Source organism: Mastigoproctus giganteus, chromosome 10 (assembly GCF_048544385.1).
Source record: "Mastigoproctus giganteus isolate SK-2022 chromosome 10, ASM4854438v1, whole genome shotgun sequence".
Classification (NCBI taxonomy): domain Eukaryota; kingdom Metazoa; phylum Arthropoda; class Arachnida; order Uropygi; family Thelyphonidae; genus Mastigoproctus; species Mastigoproctus giganteus.
In genome coordinates, this window is record NC_143584.1 from 180921158 (window position 1) to 180933213 (window position 12056).

The window sequence follows — 12056 nt, forward strand, 5'->3', positions numbered from 1 at the left end:
GTTCGAACAGAAATTTTGTTAGGCGTGACCACATGACAAGAGTAAAATGGAGGAAATGCTAATAGAAAATTAAATTAGAAGTAAATAATCTGTTTTCAGCGCACAAGTAAGAATATCCGAAAACAAATAACAGAAACATCAAGGATATTGCTCCTGTGCCTATTCCGAAGCACCCTCCACTTCGACCAGCTGCTTGGTATACTCACCGCAAAGGTCCAGTCAGGGACCCTCAAAAATGGCCAAAGGAGGAAAATAGACCAACAGAATTACAAATTCAGGGGACGAACATGTCGATCATTTCAATTTGCACAACTCATAACAATTTCTTACAAGTTCAATTTTTTAGGGTTGAGAAGTAGTGTTTTGTTGTTATTAAATTTCATTAAAAATTTTTGTTTCATATTTTTACAGAATAAGTCCTTATTCAAAATTAAACTTGCAGTATTTCAACTTTCCTTTAACATATAACTAATTTTTCTTTAGCGCTGATTGCATTTCGAAATTGCGTATGTTGTCCTTGAATGTCATCCTTAATTAGAATAAACAGTACAGGAAATTAAATTCTTCTTTATTCATCTGTAAGTACATCCTAAAACGATTTTCATCTTCTTCAAGTCCTGCAGTAAATGATGGAATTCGCCTTTTTCTGTTCTCTTCCAGTTGACGTCGTGTATACATTGCGTACTCTTTTGTTTTCTCGGCTATAAGAGAAGCGCATGCATTTTCTAAATCACATGTGGGCAACCCCCGCCCTCTACTTCTTTTGATCCAGCCCTAATCTATTTCAGCAAAGTGTGTCTGATTCATGGTGGGAGAAAACATGGTGTGTTCTACTAACTCACATTAAGCTGACATCATATGACTTGCACAAAACACACCATGTTTTCTCCCACCAAGATCTCTTTCTCACTTTGACTAGCAGTGTGTGTGAATATGTTACAACGTATCAGTTCGGTGCCTGCATTCATGTTGTGTTCTGTTCGGTGCCTGTGTTGATGTTGTGTTCTGTTCGGTGCCTGTGTTGATGTTGTGTTCTGTTCAGTGCCTGCGGTGTAGAAGACAGTTTGTTTGACAGTTCTGAATATCACTTATAAATTTGGGACAATGTCAGGGGTTATGTCAAAAAAAGAAAAGTAGATGCAGAGAATCGTCAATTTCAGGACAACTGGACGGAGGATTATTATTTTATTCTGAATAAATTTGCTGTGCAAGGAATCCATATCTGTCAACAAAGAATACAACTTGAAAAGACACTTTACTTCGAGACATGCGGATCACCAAAAAATTGATGGACAACTACGAAAAGATGAAATACAGAAGTTGAAGAAGAACTTGGATACCCAGCAGCAAATGTTCAACAAGCAAAGAATGCAGCACCACAACATTGTCAAAGCCAGCTTTGTGGTAAGTGAAAAAATCGCTAAGCATTCTGTCATTTGGTGAAGGAGAATTTATCAAAGAATGTCTGCTGGATGTTGCAAGTATAATATGTCCCGAAAAGAAAAAAGACTTTGAGAATATTTGTTTGCCGAGATGTACTGTTGTCCGACGGATAGAAATTATGCTGATGATATCAAAAAAAGTTTAAAAGAGAAGATTGCTAGATTGAAAGCATTTTCAAGTGCTTTGGATGACAGCACCGATGCCTCCGATACAGCACAACTAGCAATATTTCTTTGAGGAGTTGATGCAGATTTCAACATCACAGAAGAATTATTGGCGCTTCGGCCGTTAAAAGGAACAACTATCGGTGAAGATATTTTTGAAACAGTCAACACAGTCTTCGAGAGGTTTGGGCTTAAATGGAGTTCACTATCTGGCATATGCACTGATGGAGCCCCTGCAATGGTTGGTGCACGGAAGGAATTTATTGGAATAGTTCATGAAAGAGCAATAGAACTACAGATCCATCAGGAAAATTTAACAAATTTTCACTACATTATGCACCAACAAAATCTATGTGCAAAATCGATTAAATTCACAAATGTTATGGAAGTTATAATAGCCAGTATTAACTTTATTAAGTCATGTGCACTTAATCACCGCCAATTTAAGGAGTATTCGGCAGACCTATTTTCGGATTATGAAGATGTGTTTTATTATTGTGAAGTGAGGTGGTTGAGTAAAGGTAAAATGTTAAAACGATTTTATGATCTGAGACAAGACATTGCAGATTTTATGGACATAAAAGGAAACACGATTAACCAAGTAAAAGATGATGAGTGGGTGTGTGATTTAGCATTTCTTGTAGATGTCACCAGATACCTAAATGAACTGAATCTCAAATTGCAAAAACAAGGACAATAGGTTCATGAACTGCATGGACATGTCAAAGCTCTTTGTAATAAACTAAGATTGTTGGAAAGTCAGATAAGAGCTAAAAATTGTTATCATTTTTAGCCTTATAATTGTTATGGAGAAGAACTGAAGGCACTAATAGAGCAATTTGATACAAGGTTTGCCAACTTCCAAAACAAAGACTCCACATTCGCTATATTTGCTTGTCCGATGGATGCCAATGTAAATAATGTGCCAGAAAACTTACAGATGGAACTTATTGAGCTTCAGGCAGATTTAGTGCTAAAATCACAATTTAACAATTGCTTTGATGGATTTTTATAAATTTTATTTGGTGGAAGAAAAATATACAAATTTACGTGCCTTTTCAAAAAAAATCATTTGTCTTTTCGGCAACACATATGTGTGAACAGTTTTTTTCGAGGATGAAATACAATAAATCAAAAATTTGGACAAGAATAACGGACGAAAACCTCAAATTCTATGTGATTATCCTTAAGTAATATTAACGTCAATATTGATAGTCTCGTAGTTCAAGTACAAGGCCAATCTTCACATTAAATTGTTATGTCATTCATTATATTATAAAATTTATGTAGAGCTTTATACCAAAGAATTATATTATAAATAAATGAAATATGAAGTAGCAACTTGTTTTAATTCATTTAATATTAATTTATTTTATTTAATAATTTGGTTCGGCCCTTGACTTGGAGACAGAATGATAATTTGGCCTCTGAACTAGGAAAGGTTGCCCATGCCTGTTCTAAATCTTCTTCAAAATCTGAAGAGGAGGATGAACTGTGGCAATTCATTTTGCTTCAGCTTTCCTCAAAGAGAATGACACGTATACAACGTTACAAGTTGTCAGACATATCCCTTTTGGAAGTATAATAAAATTTCCAAGATATTCCTTTTTTAACATTTGAAATGGGGAATTTTGAAAAAAGCAGAAATCACAAAACAACCTGTTGAGATGTTGTTGAAATGCACCCTTAATTAAAGACTCAAATACGACATTCTATCCTATTTACAAAGAGGGTTGTAGAATATTTATATTATGCTTACTTTGTAACCTTTTACATTCTACTTGACTTCTTTTTTATTTCGTTGTAATGATTTAAGGCTCAGGCAACAAACTTTTTTTATTTAAAATTCCCTATCTCAATATCAATTTGCTGTATGAAGAATATATTCTATTGAAATCATTCCGTAGAAATATTGAGACAAAAGACCTCAAAAATACCACAGATGTTTGGATAAAAATTTTAAATGCGTACGAAGTACGTAATACAGAAAAAAATATTAATTTTGTGTTTGCTTTTCCTCACTCAAATGCAATGCATGAGCAAGTATTTAGCTCAATGTCTAATGCATGGAAAGAGGATAGAAATAAGAATGTTGAAGGAGAACTGTTGCAGAAAACCAATCCCAAAATGTCATGCAAAGAATTTTATGCATGTGCACTAAAAAATGAAAAACTGTTAAAGAAAATTCGCTCAAATGAAAAGTATTGCTAGGTAAATATTTTCTTTTTGATAAAATAAATCAGGTTTATTGAATATATATTGTAAACAATTATGTAAAACATTTGATGTTAATATTTATAAACGTTTCCTTTAGTGTTTATTAACTTTTGCAATAAAATTTTATGAATTAAACGATTTAAAGCACAGGCTATAATTCGGTTAATTTTATTAAAATTTGACTAATTTTGAATTCCACGAACTTGTAAAAATCAACAAAATATAGAAATAAAATAGTTGCTATTAAAAGTGTTCGGTTTTCTTAAGATATAATGCGAGTACCCCTAACCGAGGAATGAATACCCCAAACATAAGCATGAGTACCTCGAGATCAAATTTTTAATTTGGCCACCCTACGTTACAGTTTCTTCTCCGACTGACTTCACAGTTTACACTAAACAGGAACCACAGAGTACTACTCTGTGACAGGAACATGACAAAATTCACATGACGTGATAATAGTGTGTTTCTGCTCTAACTGTCATGCCTGGGTGTTGTGAATGCCCAGGTATCTGCCACACCCAAGTAAGATACATTCATTTCTTTAAGTTTTGTTATTAAACAGATATGTTAGGATACTGTTGCATGATAGCATTGTAAATTGGCACTTAAGATCATAAACTAATCATAATTTGTAATTTATAAATCACTGCACTCCTTCATGTGTTATTAATCAAGGTTTTTATCGATTACTAGAAGGAAACAACTAAATTTGTTGATCTTAACAAAATTTTAAAAATTGGACGATGCAATCATAATCAAATCTGGCATGAGCTTGTGACTTTCAGGTGATGCTAAAAAAGAACATATTTTGTATAATGCTATGTAGGAATTATTTTATATATAATTATTTAGTGATTTATGCATACAGTTTTAGATTTTGCAATTTTTGTCTGCTAATTTTGTCACAGGGAACATGCTTTGTAAAAGGAATAGGTGGAACAGGACTAGGGTATGTCTGCCAGGGGCAAAGGTTGCTGATGTAGAGCGTATATCATCTTTTAAGGGCACAAAAGGTGATATAGTTGTACACGTTGGCACTAATGATATTACTTAACAAGTACAGGTCCGGCGCCTCCGTAGCCAGGTGGGAAGGAGCAGCAGTGCGTAGCACACACTTCTTGATTAGACCAGGGTTCGAGCCTGTTACCACCAAATACGGAGGATGCGGAAAGGTCAGGGTATGACCACCGCATATCCCGGAGCAATATGGCCTTAGTTGCTAATGCCCCTAAAAACCAAATAAACAACAACAACAAGTACAGGTCACTGTTGAAAAAAAGCCGTGAATTAGGGTTGAATTTGAAATTGTCTGCAATTCTGCCCAGACACGATAGGAGAGAGTATATGATGAGAGCCTTGTCGATGAATTCGGCCCTGGAAAGATTGTGCAAGGCTCAAGGGATAGAATTTTTTTCAGCCTGGTCTGCACTTGTTAACAGAAGAGACTGCTTCTACAGGGAGGGGATACACTTAAATAGAAAGGGTGCAAGAATATTTGCTGATGCTATCGAGGCAGCGTTAGGTGGGTTGGAAAACTGCTAGCTTGGGGGATGCAAGGACTAATAGATTAACAGTAGCCACTGGCAGAGGTGAAAGTGATTCTTGCACTGCTTCTATTGGAATAAGCAGAAGCCTGGGAAACAAGATGCAGGATATTTCAGAGACTGCTGGGAGTCATTGCGGTACAAGAAAATACATGGGTTGTGTTAGGGTAGCTAAGAAAAAGAACAGGTGCATGTATACTTGCGTGTACACCAATGCTAGGAGTTTGGTAAATAAATTTGATGAATTTGAGGTATTGCTCAAAGCATCAAAGGTGGATATTGTTGGGATATCAGAGACGTGGTGTCACACAGATATAAGGAATGCAGAACTGGAATTTGGGGAGTACAATGTCTACAGAAAGGATAGACAGGATAGGAAGGGAGGAGAGGTTATGCTATTAGTTAAGAAACACATAAAACCCAAGGAAGTGAAGCCAGTCGACATCGCTGGACAGTGCAGTGTCGAGTCAGTTTGGTGTGACATAAGAATTGGGAGATCAAAATTGAGAGTAGGAGTGTGCTATAGGCCTAATGACTCTGATGAGTATAATAAGAAACTGTACAGGAAAATAGTGGGCCAGTAAATCAGAGAGTCTTATAATGGGGGATTTTAATTTCCCAGATATTGACTGGAATTTGTGGGTTGGTCACTCACACACTAGCAAGGCTTTTGTGGATTTATTGGATGATTATTTTCTATATCAGCATGTTCGGGAGGCAACTAGAGGGAGAAATAATCTTGATTTGATTATCAGTAGTGATTCTTCATGCATTAAGAATCTGCAGATAAATGAACCACTAGGTGGCAGTGATCACAGTGTGCTGAAGTGGGATTTACTCAAAGAGGTAACTACCATCAGGGGTAAAGGGAAGGGTTATTGCTTTCGTAAAGGCGACTACGATGGTTTGAGATAGTATTTAAATTCTATACAGTGGGACCAACTGATGATTATGTTTTAGAGAATGAAAAGGACCTGGAGGTAATTGTGCAGGCAGATATGAAGTTCTCTGAGCAATGCAGACAGGCTGCAAGAGTAGGTCATGGTGTCTTTTCAATGATATACAGGAATTTTTCTAGCAGGGATAAGGAGGTGATTATTCCCTTGTATAAGGCAATGGTCAGGCCACACCTTGAGTACTGTATACAGGTCTGGAGGCTTCATTTCAAGAAGGATGTAGAGTTCTGGAACGAGTACAGAGAAGGGCAACAAGATTAGTGAATGGAACAAAGGGTTGCTCTTACGAAGAAAGACTGTAATTTTTCAAATTACAGTGTCTGGAGACTGGGCACCGGCATGTTGATCTGATAGAGGTGTATAAAACCTTGAATGGTTTGGAGCATGCCCAATGCCGATGGGATTCTTCCTCTTGCTCAGAATAATCACCTGAGAGGGCATAAATTAAAATGAGGAAAGACAGATGTAGGATAGATGTGCAGAAATTTGCCTTTAGCCAGTGGGTAGTTGGTTGGTGGAACAGACTGGCATCCCTTGTTGTGGAAGTTGATAGTCTAAATAAATTTAAGGCTCAGCTGGACAGGTATTTTGAACGAATGGAGGGGTGAAATGGGAGTGGTTTTTTTTTTTTTTTTTTTTGGCTGATGCTGCATAAGCTTGCTTTCTTGCATCATATGCCTCTACTAATGCTAACTGCAAAATACTGCATATAGGCAGCACTAATCCCAGAATAACATACTGATTAGGTGGTACCACACTCAAGGTAGCAGAGAACAAAAAAGACCTAGAAATAATTGCAGCTCTCTGAGCAGTGCAGAAAAGGCTGTTAGGATAGCTCATGAGGTTTTGCTAATGATAACTAGGAATTTTGCCAGCAGGGACAAGTAAACGATTCTCTCGTTTTTCAAGGCAATGGATAGGCCACACTTTGAGTACTCCATAGCGATATGAAAGGCTATTTCAGGAAGGATGTGGATCTGTTGGAATGAGTGCAGAGAAATGCAACAGGATTAATTAGGAGCACAAAAGGTTTCTTTTCTTTGCATTTTTTCCCAGAGACTTCTCATAATCTGCCTTAACTTGCCTAACCTCCTTTGTGACTTGATTACAGACTAATTTGTATATACCATAGGGTTCTGTATCGCCTGATAATTTATATGCATCCCATGCACTTTTCTTCTCCGCCACATATCTCAATAGTTCATCTGACATCCATTTAGGTCTAAGCCTTGAACAGCATTCTTTATTTGTATGAAAAGCCTAGTAGCTTCTATGGTTACTTCCCATTTAGAGATTTTGCTGTTCGTAACATATCAGTTGGTCCTGCTGCATAGAATTTAAAAACTGTCTGAGATCACTGCAGTCACTCTTAAGAAAGCAAAAGCCCCTCCTTTTACCCTTCACAATAATTGTCTTTAATAATTTCACATTAGTACACTGTGATCGCTGCTGCTCAGTGAGTCTTTTATCTGCAGATTCTTAATACATTCAGAATTACTGATCATAACCAGATGAAGAGTATTGCTTCCTTATGTTGCCTCTCTAACATGCTGCTTTAGAAAACGGTCATCCAAGAAATCTATAAGTTTTGCTAGTGTGTGAGTGACCAATGCACAAATTCCAGTCAACATCTGGAAAGTTAAAGATTCCCCAATAAAGTCAAGTAGTAGTTGGTGACAATAGAGATATCAAAAACTACTAGCTCCTGTGGAACCATTGCATTCTGCCTTGGGGATTGCCACTGTGTTGCCCAATGATCAGGTGCAAGCTCTGGCATTGATGTGAGTAGTTCAGAGCTTGATACTCCTACCCTAATTTAAATCCTTTGAGGACATCCATAACCCTAATTCTTCAAGTTCTCATAACGGTCCATCAGAACGTTGAGTTTGTGCCCAATTTCTTCACACTCTCTGCACCGAACACATACAAAGAAATCTCCCTCTTGGCTGTATCATGTTCTTTTCCTGAAACGTCCACAAGGTGCACAACTTGTAAGGCTGTGATTTGTAGGAGAATCACCCCCTTCAATTCTCCCCTGAGCCACAGCACTCCCGCTACTTTGTGTCTCTTGCTTTGCTGCCATAGTCTGGGACATGATTTCCGTTTCAATACAATTTAATTGATTAACAATGAAAATTAATAAAATTAATCAATTCATTTGATTAACTGACATTACTACACTACACTAAAAATGGTAAACTGCAGCTATTATCAATCCACTGCAGGATGGAAGCCTCCTCAGTGATTCATGTTGAGGGAAATGGACCATAATGTGCCCTGCTGATCCAGTGCGGGTTGGCAGATTGACCACATTTAGCAGTTAGGGGCTTGAATCCTGGTCTACTCAGAGCATGTGCTACTGCACTCCCGCTCCTGCCCACTCGGCTATGGAGGCCTTAAGTTAATAGATTCCTAAATGCAGTAATATGTATTGTGCTATCAAGTTTTATGTTTTATATTACACTGTCAAGTTCAAGATATATGTTATGTTATATTGTTATGATTGCAGAGTTTTAAATTAGTTATATCCTTACTAAAAGTAAAATTTCTTAGCTAAAAAAAAAAAAAAATATGCCTAACAAGTGATTAGAACTTTCGAGCTACTTATTTATCACAAGTAAAACTCTAATATGTAGGTTGGTGCAAATTCATCATTTTAACAAAGCTATCTACTAAAGTAGTTAAATTAATTAATTAAATTGGCATAATTTTGGTTATATCTCATATTTTGACTGCCTTCACAACGAGTTGCCATGGTATTGTACTACTTCGAATAAATAACACTTCACCAGTGGAGAAGACTATTGTTATTTGTTCTCTATAAATAACAGTAGTTTTCTCCGCTGGTGAAGTGTTATTTATTTGAGGTAGTACAATATCATGGCAACTCGTTGTGAAGGCAGTCAAAATATGAGATATAACCAAAACGATGCCAATTTAATTAATTAATTTAACTACTTTTGTAGATAGCTATGTTAAAATGATGTATTTGCACTAACCTACATATTAGTCATTCTACCTCATAGCATGAGGCCATTGCCCTTAAATACTTTATAGTTAAACTCTACTATTCCACTGCACTAACTAGTTACATGCTGCAATATTTGTGCCAAAACACTGATACAATAGCAGTACAAATAATAAGTCTTAACACGCGACATTACTAGCTGAATTTAAAATTACGCTAATGAACGTGACTAAGATTATTAAACTATTTGTCAAACACAATTTAATATGTTAATTAATCAAAAAGACAGTAAAAAATTCCAAAAAACTTATCCTTTCTCCACAAGCTCAAAATTTTTTGTCCACACTTGTGACATATGAAAAGATGGTAGGATTTCAGGATATTGCATTTTTTCTAATGTCTGACAAATCTCCTAAGTTCAAAACAGTTGGTCTAAAAAGTACAGTACTGACATTTGATCACTGTTTTTTCTCAAGTTCATCATTTACAATGATGAATGTGAAATAGCACTTCCATAGCTATTTCATTATTTAGAAGTTTTTTTTTTTTCACTCTTACAATGTTTTCTAAACACACTACTTACTATGATGACTATAACTAAAACAAATATTACCAATGGCACATTGATGTCTTTATTTGACAGTATTGATTTGGTTTATTTATACTTTTTTTTTTTGCAAAAAAAGAACTGTGCTCTAAGTTTAGAAAAATTTATATTCTAATACTCTTTGACACTCACTGTGTGCTTTTCTAACCTTTTTGATCTGGGATTGAATCAATATGGATTGGGGAGGGCAGAGGCATTTTTTAGTTTTCTTTTCACTATTACTGATTTAGTCAGCTGCTGGCAAAGGTTTCTTGACAAAAATATATGGTTTTCCTTCAGTCAAATCAGAAGAAATTCATTCTAAGTCAGGTGGTTTTCCTCCAAGTGGATTAAAAAGTGATGCACATTTGCATCATGACACAGTGAACATGTCAATTAATTTAACAAAATAAATGACAGATAGTAATTTATATTCACTTTATTATTATAACTCTTATTATAACTAGTTTAAATTAAGAATTTAAACTAGTTATAGTTCAAAAATTTAGATGATACTGCACTATTGGCACACTGAATAACACTGCTTTAGATATTAAGGAGGAGGATGTTAGAGCATTAACCTACTTAAAATCGTGAACATGAACTTAAACTTGAACAGGCAAAGTTTTTACGGCTCCAGCTAATAGAAAAGTTTTTCTTAAATTTTTGCTTTTTAATTGACTTAAATTGGCATATTAATTTATTTTCTAGAAGTAGCTTTATATTCCTAGTAATGATACTTAGTTTAATTTGAACTGAGATAGAGATTTTGTAGGTTATTATTTAGTATCGGTAAGGGTATCTAATCCGTGATGGACAAGTTTTTGCAGCTCCCGCAAACACTAAGTTTTTAATTATATTTAGCATTTTATTGACTTAATTGTTATATTAAATTTTCTATAAGTAGCTTATATATCTAGTCAAGCGCTGTGATTTATTTTGAATTTAGATAGCACAATTTTGAAAGTAATTAATACTTAGTGTCATTAGATTTACCATTCATAACATGCCGCCATTGTTATATGATACAACACATATCCCGAACTAGATAGTGTAAGGTTTAACGTAAAACTAGATAGCGAAACACGTAGCACTGTATTAGAAATCTGTTAGCTTAGTATAGTATAGTAGTATCAATTAATCAGTAAAATTTATTAATCTTATTAAATTTCATTGTCAATTAAATTGTAATTTTTTAATTAAATACATATAACCTAGATTTTACAAATGTAACATTATAAATTAATACATATAACTTGACAGGAGATAAGAAAGTCATATAACCTAACTCAGAGATAATACTCGTTACTGAAATATATATATATATAATGTTATAACTGCGTTGGGATATAAGTTTAAGGTTTTATTTGAAATTGAATCGAAATCATTACTCAGATGGGCAGCAAAGCAAAAGGCTCAAACTAATGGGAGTGCTGTGGCTCGGGGGAGAACTGAGGGGGGTTATCCTCTGAATCACAGCTTTTTGAAATGCACCACTTGTTTGATGTTTGTGGAGTAATCAGGAACGGGACATGATATTGCCAAGGGGAATGTCTGTGTGTGTGCGATGTAAGAAGTGTGAGGAAATCAGGTGCCAACTCAGCGTTGTTATGGGCCTATATGAGAGCTTGAAAGGCAGAGTGTATGCCCTCGAAGGATTTAAATTGAGGGGACCATCAAGCTCTCAGCTGCCCACATCAATGCCAGAGCTTACACTTGAACATCATGCAACACAACGACATCCCCCAAAGCAGAATGCACTGGTTCAAAAGGAACTAGTTATTGTTGGTGACTCTATTGTCAGGGAAACTGGATTAATAGTAGCCGCTGGTAGAGGTGAAAGTGATTCTTGCATTGCTTCTATTGGAATGATCAGCAGCAGCCTGGAAAACAAGGTGTAGGGGATTCCAGAGACTGCTGAGATTCATTGTGGAACAAGAAAATACATGGGCTGTGTTAGGGTAGCTAAGAATAGGAACAGGTGCATGTATACTTGCATGTGTACCAATGCTAGGAGTATAGTTAATAAATTTGATGAGCTTGAAGTGCTAGTCAAGACCTCAAAGGCAGATATTGTTGGGATATCAGAGATGTGGTGTCACACAGATATAAGGAATGCAGAAATGGACTTTGGGGAGTATAATGTGTACAGGAATTATAGACAGGATAGGAAAG

General features: G+C 35.8%; 1 protein-coding gene across 1 annotated transcript in view; it reads left to right on the top strand.

Moving 5' to 3' along the window:
• The window catches only part of Dpck (Dephospho-CoA kinase), a 99816-nt gene that overhangs the window by 23127 nt on the left and 64633 nt on the right, over nucleotides 1-12056 (top strand). The gene's annotated exons all lie outside the window — the stretch shown is intronic.